The following is a 12,635-nucleotide window of genomic DNA, read 5'->3' as shown; positions in this document are numbered from 1 at the left end:
CTATCTCATCGTCGCAATAAGACCTATCTGTGTCGGTGCGATGTAAAGCAAATTCTTAAGAAAAATGTTGCAATATAATGATCAATGAACTTATTGTGATATACTTTGAATTCTAAATAAAGCATATTTTTGCTTCAACAGTAAAATTAGTTTAATCTGACATACAAGTTTTTTATGCTTAGGTGTCGGTAAGTGATAGACATCTCTGATCAAGCGGACCAGTTACGCTGTTAATGTAGTTAGTAGAGATTTCAGTTTTGTACTGTCATGATTTGTCCTTCAGTCTAATCAGTCTTAGAATATTTATAAGGAGAGCTGGGGAACGCGCACTTAAATGTCGTGTTCATTAGGAACAAACAGTGACAATGATGAATCGAAACGATTGTTCTGATTTTCAGTCGCATGCGAGAGACCAGGTACTCCACTGCTAGTCATTGGCTCAACGTAGGAATTCCTTCATCAAGAGAAGGTAAGTGTACATTCTGCTATAAACAATGCTCCCTTTTTCCAAAACTGCAAAGTGATATTTCTCTTTTTCTGTTCGTATGACATAGTAAAGAGCATTTGAAACCAAAAATTCAAGTATGGAGTATAGGACACATATGTCACTTGGACAATACGTGGCGGATGGCGTAAGAACATACTGCGCAGTGGCGGCTGGCTGGCGCATAAGGTCACAGGGTCACGTGCCCTCCCAATAAACATTCATAGCATATTTTAATTTTTACTTTTCAGTACATTATACACAGGACGATACAGGTTCTAAGCTCATGAGGAAGGTGACTATTACTTCTAAACCGCGAAATGTGCCTTCAGCATCGAGCGTAAAATCGTATATATCAGTTTCCGGTTATAACCCCCATGATCATAAAGCAGGCGTTTAAGGTACAAGGTCTCCAACCGTTGCCACTGGCTATGTTTCTTGGAGAAAAGGCCTGTTTTGACCGAGATGGGTAGCAGGTCGTTCTCTGAAAAAAAAAAGTAATAATAAAAGCTACATAATTCATTGACTCTTAATTCCGAATGTGATATTATTGGAAATAATACTACAACTATACCAATGACTACTGTGGTAAGAGAAAGGTGTTTCTCTATATCGAATAAAATTAAGATTTTTCGGAGAAGAACAGTGACAACGGAGAGGAAAATATGCTCAAGCTATGATCGAGAGATTTGCTATAACTAAAGAAAGAAGGGTGGATAGGAATTAATAATAATGTTAATCCAGTTGTGTTTTGGCATATAGTTTTTTATTCTTTATACGTGTATGTGTAAATATTTTAATCCATGCCTGTATTCGAACCATAAGGTGACCCTCCTGTACAAAATTTCACGAGCCGTCACTGATATTACAGGCATGTACATGAATAGGAGTGGTGAAAGTAACATAAAACGACTTTTTATCTGCACTGTTCGTCAAGATATATAAATGAATGAACGAATCCACACCCAGGTATTTTGTTCAGAATTCTATTAGCATTCTGATTCATTTATTTGCATAAAGGTTTGTTAATCTATATAAGTATTGGATGGAAATAGTTGTGATAGTGTAAGAAACATGTGAACAGGCACTGTGAGTTCCGCGATCTTGAAGAAATGTTACTCGACAGATTGATTTGCAGTATGTCTGATGAACGGTTGCAGGGCCGTCTCCTCGCGAACTCTCATTTAACGTATAAAATGGTTTATCAGGAAGCTATGGCGGACGAATCTGCCTCAAAAAATTCATGGATTTAAAAGATAACCATGGTCCTGTTCTTCGAGTCTAATCAAAATACAAGAAATCTTCTGAACCGTTACATCATGCTTTCGGTGTGGATATCATCATCCAATTGCAATGTGCCGTCATGAACAGTCAATTTGCAGGTACTGTAACAAAATGGGGCATTTCGCAAGAGTAGGCCTGACGAAGAAAAATGTAGAAACGGAAAATATCATGATAATAAGAAGGTTACTTCTTTCGTCCGGAAATTGAAGGCATGTCATATTACAGAAGAACTGAAAGTTGCACAAAATGCTACTTAACTTTTCAATATACAGCCGTCTACAGTCGACGAGTAAGAGGAGAGTGCGGTTGGACGGGCGCTGGATATAAATAGAAATTGATTCAGGGGCTGGGCACTCGATAATAGGAGAAATTAACTCATTTAACTCATTTATTTATTCATGAACATAACAGGCGTTCAGCCCCAAATACATGTTCACAATAAAATAATCCAACCTAAGCCACCACACTCCACCATATAAACAAACACAAACAGAACAAACACCACATAATAACCTACCGTCCGGCCGAGTCATCACCCCTGGTGAGAAGAAGGCCGCCAACCCAATGATGACTCGACCGGCCCTTCCCGTTGAGACCTCCTGAAGGCCCCAAGATCCAACCAGATTACAATGCTTTCCCTCTCACCATTCCACTCCTAATCGTAAGCCACCACGTTCACGACAATAAATAAAATAATCAAATCTCAATAATAATAATAATAATAATAATAATAATAATAATAATAATAATAATAATAATAATAATAATAATAATAATAATGGACAACTCCCATCACAAAAAAGGGTAAGGAAAGAAATTACCGTATCCCCTGGGCATGCCATGAGGTTCGTTGGATATTCCGGAAACGTACAACCCCCAAAATAGAGTCACCACAGCAGTCATCCTCAGAACCTCGTGCCATGCCCCTCCTTCCGTTGAATTAAAACCCCAGAATCAAGAGACAAATAATGATAAAAACAATAATAATAATAATAATAATAATAATAATAATAATAATAATAATAATAATAATAATAATGATAGCATTATTCCTAGCAGTCATTAGCTGCAGCACTCACTTAATATTCAAACATGCTCATCACGTGTCCTTATTGCGCACTGCACTTGCGTCACATTATTGTTCCTGACCTACACCTAATCAATACTCCAAACAACAACACTCAGCATTTCAGCACTAGCACACCTAATCAATACTCCAAACAACAACACTCAGCATTTCAGCACTTGCATTCCAACCAACTCTAACACAACCAGAAAGACCTTGCCTTCATGCAATCCCAAATCATTACCCAACTCCACATACTTAACTAAGTACTCGACACAGTTTCCATTTCAGATACACCACCGAATCAAAATTTACAAAATCTAAAATTTACAAAATAACACCACTTCTCACCACATTTCAACAATAGTCCTCAATAACTTCAACCATTTTATACCACCACTTCTCCAACACCTCATTTCAGCAATATGACACATCATAACTTTGATCATAACACATAATCATAAATACCAAGCCCTCAATAACTCCACATATCACTTCTCCATCACCACATTTCAACCATCTTATACCACCACTTCTCCAATACCACATTTCAGCAATAGCCCTCAATAACTTATCCATCTCCGCCCTTTCTAAGACCACATTTCAGCAATATAGCACCAGCTCCACCTCATATACCACCTCTCCATCCGAAAAAATTCAGTAATAAATAATCAGATTAAATACCAAACCGCCTTCCCTTACAACTTACTCATGAGTACACCACCACTTCTCCACACTTCTCCAACACCACATTTCAACATATACCACCTCTACTTCTTCGACAATAACACTCACCTTCTACCATCCACCATCTTATATCACCACTTCTCCAACACCAAAATTTCAACAATATAACACCTCCTAACTTAATCATAACACATAATCATAAATACCAAGCCCTCAATAACTTCCAACACCAGATTTCAGCAATATAACACAGTCCTCAATAACTTCAACCATTTTATACCACCACTTCTCCAACACTTCATTTCAGCAATATGACACATCATAACTTAATCATAGCACATAATCATAAATACCAAGCCTTCAATAACTCTACATATCACTTCTCCATCACCACATTTCAACCATCTTATACCACCACTTCTCCAATACCACATTACAGCAATAGCCCTCAATAACTTATCCATCTCCGCCCTTTCCAAGACCACATTTATACCACCTCTACTTCTTCGACAATAATACTCACCTTCTGCCATCCACCATCTTATATCACCACTTCTCCAACACCACATTTCAACAATATAACACCTCCTAACTTAATCATAACACATAATCATAAATACCAAGCCCTCAATAACTTCCAACACCACATTTCAGCAATATAACACCAACTCCACCTCATATAACACATCATAACTTACATACCACTTCCCCATCACCACATTTCAGCCTCCACAAATAAATACCATCATAACTTCCAGCTCCACAAACACCACCTCCATCTCTTAATTACTTACTTACTCACTTTATTATTGTTTTTGTTTCTTATTACAATACCCTCATTACTTTTCGTAGCTCCCCACATGACCGTTAAGTCTCTATTTCTCCCTCTGCTCCAACTCTGTTCGTTTGCCAGCCTTCTGCCCATGCCTCTATCCCAACTCAGATTGAGACACCCCCTGGTTGCCTCTGACGTCACCTTTTTACCCTGCGCTTCTCTTACTTCGCTGCTTTCACTCCCCTGCCTTTCTTCTTCACTGCTTATGGTTACCTTTTCACTTGGCACCTCTCCCTGGGCTTCTTCACTGTTTATGATCACATTTTCACCCTGGCACCTCTCCCTGACCCTCTTCACACTGCACACTGTTACTGATATCTCGCCTCACTTCCCCACCTTTCGTTGCACTACTCACTTTTTCTTCGTCTTCTTTTATCCTCCTGTCTAAGTCAATCAATCTATTTACAGACCAGATTCTCTTCCAATTTCTGCCTGATACCACTAGTTCTTGCCCTTTAATAGTCGCTCTCAACCCTTGATTTATTGCACGAATCTTGTGTTTCTGAGTATTTTCTCGTTCCTAATCGCCTCCCAACCCACGTCTCTCTTGATCCATATTTTCTCTCTCTGCACATTACTCGCATTTCTTATCACCGCATCAGCCATCAACGTAGAAAACAGTTCTAGTTTGATAGGCCTGTTGCCCCTAATTTTTCCCACCCTCTGCACATCGTCTATATCTACTTCACTAAAGTTAAGTTTCAATTTCCCCTGCATTAAGTCCACTACTTTATAAGTTGTATGTACTTTGTCTTCTCTCAACTCCTCAGGCCCACCATATATAAATAAGCACTTCTTTCTTCGATATAAAGTATTGGCTTCCACTTCTACTTTCAGCTTCAAGTTCTCCTCTTCTAATCGTCCTATTTTTTCCCTTAATGTTACAAATTCTTCGGTGTTATGTCTCACTTGTGCTGTTATACCTTCCGTTTTTTTCTCTTAACCATACCTCCATTTTTCCAAACTCCCTGGTTTGCTCTTTAATCATATTTTTTATTTGCTCAAAAGGGCCAACTTCTTCGACCACCTCTTTTACGGCTCTTTTGAATGCGTCCATATTTTCCCTTTCCTCATTTCTACTAGAGGTCGGGCCTGGGTTCAGCTCGACCCCCCCAATGCATAGCAAAATTATAATCACCGCCGCTGATAGCAATAGTTCACCTTTTCTCTCCAAATCCATTTCACACCCTCCTAATTTCATTTCTTCTTTCTTCATTCTTCCCTGCCATCTTCCTACCGTCGCCCTGTACTGCTCTACACCAATCATTGTCGGCACACTTCTCCACAACCTTCCTGCACTCGGCACTTTCACCCACACCTCCCACTCCCGGGACCCTCCACTCAATGCGACCTCACTCGTCCGTGCCTTAGGCAAGACTGAATAGGAGAAATTATGTTTATACGCTTATGAAATGGAAAAGAAGCCATGAATTCATCTGATGTTATTCTCCAACAATGGTCGAAGGAAAACTAAGAGATCTTAGGTGTTTGTGATGTGCTGGCCAGTTTCAACGGAAAAATGTAAATGGAAAAAGATGGGCCTAGCCTGCTGGGTCGTAATTGGTTCGATTCCTTAAATATTTAATTTTCCGAAAAGAATTTGATGTACCTGCTGGAGAGACAAGTTTCTGACTTTCCAAGCAGCAACATAAACCTCCTATAGCTCCTTGGTTTCATTGCAGACGTTCTTGCGAATGATGACAAGTACGCGAAAATTATTCCAAAATAACTTGTTAAATTAGTCCTGCTTCCAGCAACCCAGTGATTCTCAAATATTTTACCGCTCGGCTCCAGCAAAGGGAGAAAACACTGCCAAGTCCCCTAACTAGTGTATTTTCTTTATCAAAGTAAGAATGATGGTTTCAATATTTGGCCCGTGGCTCAGACGGTAGTGTTGCTGGCTTTCTGAGCTCATGTCGGAGGGTTCGATCTCGACTCAGTCCGTTAGAACTTGATCGTCTATCTGTCTATCTGTCTTTCTCCCTGTCTATCTGTCTGTCTGTTAGGTTATCAACCCATATACTGATTGTATCCTCATATAGCGCCGTCAGAGGTTATGGGAAATCGCAACAGCCGGTAGCGGCGCGAAAATGAGGCGTACTAAGTAAGATATGGAGTCAGGTAATTTGCCACTGTTTCCCTCACTGGGGCAGTATAACTGATCCGATAAGTAAAACCCATAGGTGTATTCTACGGGCTACCGTTGGTAACCCAAGAAAATTTCATTAAAATAAATGAAATGTCGTATAACTTTTAGTGCCGGGATATTCCAGGACGGGTTCGGCTCGCCAGGTGTAGGTATTAAAAATAAATAACTCATTATTACACTTTCAACAGAGCATTCAAACAATGGTGACATCCATGCGCATTCTTCTTTATCGAAAGAGTTGATGATTAGTGGGTAGTGAACGCGGCAACGCTGTAGAAACCGCGACCGGAGAGTTACAGTCTTACGCCCCTCTCTCCCTCACTCGTCACCCACACTCAGCACTGAAAGCGAACCAGTTGCCGCTACAGCTTGTTACACAGTAATTACATTCCATTTGGTTCCGTTGCCGCAATTAGCTTCACATCTTTATTACACTGGAAAAAAGTATTTGTTTTAGGTCCGTCCTAAATACTAGTCCTTGACGGACGCACGGGTGTCAGAATTCTGTCCAGCAGATCTTTTAACTTGTCGGAAGCCAACGACACATTTAAAGGCCACCGACCGGAGCCGGATTTGAACCCGCGAATTTGGGCTCAGAAACCCAACGTCTAACCAAGTGAGCCACTCAGGCCGGGATGTACTGAATATAAACGGTATGTGTTGAATGAGGGTAACAAACGGAATAAATCGTAATTACATTATTACTCTGTAATGAGCCAGCGGAGTATATACCAATATACCCAGAAGATATCCCTGAACAACTTTCGAAAGTATGTCGGTGTAGTTCGAGTTCTCACTGAATAGGGAGCAGAAGGGCCACTAAAGTCAGCCCGATGGAAAAATCAAACGATTTCAGTACTTTTACTGATAATCAGCCTCATGATGTAGGAGTAGCGGGTCAGCTTCACTTAGCGGAGTAAGGAGCTAGAGAATCTAACTTGTCTCATGGGGGACGATGACCCAGAGTCCTACAGCCAGGCCCACCGCGCAGCACTTCAAACCCACGGGCTCAGGCATCCCAGCCCGTGCAGTGCCGTTCGTACCACGAACTGGTCTGGATCGAATCTGGAACTTAACTATTTGGAGATCAGAACACTGACCATTCAGCTACGGAGTCAGGCAGTTCTTATATAAGTGTCTTTCTAACGGCTTACAGTATAAAGTACAGTTATGTTTAATAAAGTTCCAACGGGACTGTATTGGGCTTGCGACTGCTAAGTTTGACATACAGTAGAATGCGTACGGCGTGGAAGGTGTTGTCGAAATAATAGTGTGTGTGGGTTTGACACCTGATTGTTGATGAATTATAAACAAATTTATGCCACTCCACGTTCTATTGGTAGCGTGCTTGCAAGTAAAGGTCTGGAAATAGTACAATCAGCAATGGCATATGGTTAAAACAACTAGAGGATATTTAGATTGGTAATGATGAGTGCTGCTGATGATGATGATAATGATGCTTGTTGTTTGAAGGTCGTAACTTCTAGTTTATCGGCCTCAATTTAGATTAGTTCTTTCAGGGACCGTAGAGAAGTCTTCCTCGTGAAGAGAGGAGATTTTCTTCTGGAGACGTAGAGCAAAGTTCACCTCGAAACGTAAAGAATTTTACCTTGTTTTCTCGACACAGTTAAAGCCCAGAAGACTTGTTTAAAAAGAGGATAGTTTTACCGTACATACAGAAAAGTAATAGACCGAGCTCGATAGCTGCAGTCGCTTAAGTGCGGCCAGTATCCAGTAATCGGGAGATAGTGGGTTCGAGCCCCACTGCCGGCAACCCTGAAGATGGTTTTCCGTGGTTTCCCATTTTCATATCAGGCAAATGCCGGGGCTGTACCTTAATTAAGGCCACGGCCGCTTCCTTCCAATGTCTAGGCCTTTCCTATCCCATCGTCGCCATAAGACCTATTTGTGTCGGTGCGACATAAAGCAAATAGCAAAAAAAAAAAAAAAGTAAAAGGAACGTTTCAGGATAAACGAAGTCTCTTCTCTCCTGCCTCGGCCAACCGAACTTTGAAGAGAGATACACCAAAATTGATAATTTACTTGTACAGTAAATAAAAAGTTTGAAACTCGATATATTTGAGTTGAAAACAAATATACGGAATATCATCAGTTTCTTAAGTATCATATCTGTTTGGGACAATAAGAACGAGGTTTCGTAACTATGCATGTGCACAGCACAAAATTATTCTTCAAAAGTACGGAAAAGTCTAAGAAAATAATGACTTGTTCTGTTTAAATATGCTTCAGTTTTGACCGTCGTATTTTATATCGTCGCTTCACCGGTAAAAGGTTGTATTCCACAAAGCTCTTCCTATCCATTATTCTCCTTAACACTGGTCACGCCTCCCAACCACATATGGTTATGCAGTCCATCAGAACAAATTTTGTTGTGTTCCTTTTCCTATGCCCATGTGTAAAGGAAAATTAACCTTACTGTACCGTACTATAGGAATGTATGCTTGCATTACGTATTTACGCACTCCTATAATGCATGTTAGGTTCATTTTCGGTTATTCGTCGGCATACGAAAACGAACACAACGGACATTGTTCTGATGGGCTTCATATCTATATGTGGCTGGGAGGCGTGACTAGTCATAAGGAGTATAATGGATAGGAAGAGCTTTGCGGATTACGTTTTACCGGTAATAAATGAAATGTCGTATGGCTTTTAGTGCCGGGATATCCCAGGACGGGTTCGGCTCGCCAGGTGCAGGTCTTCCTATTTGACTCCCGTAGGCGACCTGCGCGTAGTGATGGGGATGAAATGATGATGAAGACAACACATACACACAGCCCCGTGCCATTGGAATTAACCAATTAAGGTTAAAATCCCCGACCCGGCCGGGAATCGAACCCGGGACCTCTGAACCGAAGGCCAGTACGCTGACCGTTCAGCCAACGAGTCGGACGTTTTACCGGTGAAGCGACGATATACTGTATTGTTTTGTAGTAGGATTCCAAGTGTCATCTCTTCGCCCAACGGTTATCCACAGCTTACGAATATCCTCGTGTTTCGAGAATGTATAAAATTAAATAACATTTTTGCTGGCCAACTTTTTGTGCGTTTAAGGGTAGATTAGGTCTGTAATATGAAGAGTACAGGGATGGAAAGAGTACAAGAAAGAAGTAATTAATTGGGCTGAGTTACAGTTACCTGAGAAATATTTTACTTAATTACCCTTACAAATATATTTTTGAGAAATAAACACTAAAATTACATTTACTTCACTGAAAGCTAGTCGTAAGGAATTCACTGACATTTTTTAATCCCAGCATAGTACAAAGTTTGCAAGAAAAATACATTACTTCTTATTGTGTGTATTTCCTAAGCATTGAGACACGAAGTGGCTATCGGTACTAGGTGAGACTAAACATGATACCTTGCAACTTTCGAAATGGTCGTTTTAGCTAATGGCTTTTAGAGTTCCAAATAATGTGCCATTTTCTTTGCAAATAAATTAATTGGTTCTTAAGATTCTCATCGCTAAGCCTCGGCGTTTCTGGCGGAAAGGATGCCTTTGCATTTACTGAAAATTCGGCCTCTAGGGGCACGTGCAGGAATACCCGTGCTTAACGTTAAGGAAATCGTTGGCCTTTGGTCTTTGAAAGAACTGGAGAGGTAAGAAAGTACCTCATCCAGAACTGGTGAGGCTACTGGTTCTGCCGTAGTAGAAATGAAAAATTATTATCCCCGTCATTCTTTCTTCCTATCTTAAGCCGTTTACTCTCCAGGGTTGGTTTTTCCCTCGGAATCGGAGAGGAATCCCACTTCTACCGCCTCAAGGGCGATGTCCTGGAGTGTGAGACCTTGAGTCGGGGTATACCACTGGACAAGAGGACGAGTACCTCTCCCAGGTGGCCTCACCTGATATGCTGAACAGGGGTCTTGTAAGGGGCCATGGGAAGATTGAAAGGGATGGACAAGGAAGAGGAAAGGAAGCGGCCGTGGTCTTCAGTTAGGTACGAAAGCCACTTCAAGGATGGGTGAGATGGAAATAGAACCCATTTCTACTAACTTGACCTCCCGAAGCTGAGTGGACCCCGTTCCAACCCTCGTATCACTTTTCAAATTTCGTGGCAGAGCCAGGAATCGAACCCGGGCCTCTGGAGGTGGCAGGTAATCACACTAACCACTACACCACAGAGGCGGTCATCCTCACCATCATAATTTAATTTTCCCCGTTTCTGATTCCGCGTGATGTATATGAACTACTGGAATGTAACGATTAAAATTTTGTTTCAAGAAATAAATTACAAATAAACATTACATTTTGTAAAAAAAAAGTAAGGATTACAATTACTAAGAATGTAATCGTTATAAGTAATTCGGTCATATTTCCTCGATTACTTCCCATTTCTGCAAGAGTAACATGCATATTTATGTTAAGGGAATCTATTTTCCCTTCAGGTCTCTTTTAGCGTGACGACTCGCATATAGTAGAATACACACACATGTGTCAGTAGCACAGAACTCGTCTCACGATGCTCGACCTCCCTAACTTTGAGATGACCCCGAAAAGTCTTTTGACCCTCGGCATTCTTTCTTTTCCTGTTTCCGAATTTCTCCACTTGTAGATCTCATTCAACCTAATACTCTCTTCTTCTTATTCTTCTTCTTCTTCTTCTTCTTCTTCTTCTTCTTCTTCTCTCAGAACCTTTTCATCCTTTCACTTTTAATCTTACATTCTTTCTCAGATATGATCAGTTTGGGTCTACATTTTGGTGGTTTCTCCGGGAATGTTTTGATGCTGTCCACTCGGCTTCTAAATTATTTTCTGTTGTGAATCATATCCATTGTAAGTCCACTTTCTATTGCATCTCGTTTTTTCTCTTCGATCCACTTCGTCGAAGCTTTCATTCCAGTGATGTAATTAAATATTTTCTTAGTTAGCCGTTTCTCATCCATTCTTTCTAGATGCCCATAGAATTTTAGCCTTCGCTTTCGCATGGTGACTGATTTTTTTCGGTGTATTTGTAGAGATCATCATTTTTCTATTTCTCCACTCCCCATCGGCATTTTTCTGTGGTCATAAAATTTTCCTTAAGATTCTCCTCTCCTTTTTATCGAGTTCTTGAAGCTCACCCTATTTATTTATTGTCAGGCTCTCTGAAGCGTAGAGACCTTCTGGCTTTACCACAGAGCTGTAGTGCCTAAGTTTCGCCTTGTAAGATATTGTTCTTTTGTTCTATCTGTTCTGGGTTAACCTGTAAGCTAATTCTAGTTTTCTAATTCTAGCCTTATTCGCCTCTTTATCTAATACTTTAAGTTCTATCCATTCCCCTAGATATTTAAATTTATCAGTTCTTCTTATAGTCCCATGCTTCACTTTTAAGTGTATCTCCCCATGATGTCCATATTCCATGTATTCCGTCTTCTCAAATGAGACTTTGAGTTCCGTTTTCTCAGCGATCTTATGTAGGGTGTTCAGCGTAATTTGGGCATTTTCTCGGTTGTGAGCCAAGAGGGCAGGGTCATCTGCGAAAGCCAAACACTTAATTTCTAAGTTCTGTCATTGCCTCCTAAAAATGTATTCCCCTTATCCCTTTCACTGTCAAAGCTTTTTCCCAGGTTCTAATGATTTTTTTCTAGAACAATGTTAAAGAGAATTGGTGATAGCCAGTCCTCTTGTCTGACTCCCGTTTTTTATTTCAAATGGTTCAGAAAGTACACCGAAACATTTGACTTTTGAGAAAGTTTGTGTCAGGGTTTGTTTTATTAACATTCTTGTTTTCGTGTCAATTCCGAATTCCTCTAGGACGTTAATAATATAATCTACCTGTTAATTGAATCATTCGCTTTCTATCTCGGCATGAATGACTCTGGAATTTTTCGAATACTGATAAATAGTTCTCTCCTCTCCAAGGCCCTCCCGATAATTTATAGCCATTTATTGTTCATACGGTGCGGTATTTTGCGAAAAAAAAATTTCGCTCCTCTTCACACTTCAGTGTTCTCAAATGTTCAATGTATGATATTTTCGCCATATTCTTGCAAAAATCACTTGCACGAATCAAATGACACCTCAAGCGAGTCCGGAACTGCAGTAACTGTGAACCAAATGCACTGCGACTTTAGTACCTCAAATGGCGGGGTTATTGTGTCATCTCATGACGTCGTACTGAGG

At 40.5% G+C, this 12,635-nt stretch overlaps 1 protein-coding gene across 1 annotated transcript in view; it reads left to right on the top strand.

Moving 5' to 3' along the window:
• The first annotated feature begins 342 nt into the window (after positions 1 to 342).
• LOC136877733 (very long chain fatty acid elongase 7) overlaps positions 343 to 12,635 on the top strand; it is a 192,445-nt gene continuing 180,152 nt past the window's right edge. The window contains exon 1 of the mRNA XM_067151946.2: positions 343 to 469. The gene's annotated coding sequence lies outside the window, so the exon portion shown is untranslated. The remainder of the gene's footprint in view (positions 470 to 12,635) is intronic.

The sequence above is a fragment of the Anabrus simplex genome, chromosome 1, assembly GCF_040414725.1.
Source record: "Anabrus simplex isolate iqAnaSimp1 chromosome 1, ASM4041472v1, whole genome shotgun sequence".
Lineage (NCBI taxonomy): Eukaryota > Metazoa > Arthropoda > Insecta > Orthoptera > Tettigoniidae > Anabrus > Anabrus simplex.
The sequence above is the reverse complement of the archived record's forward strand: the minus strand, read 5'-3'. Positions and strand labels throughout refer to the sequence as shown.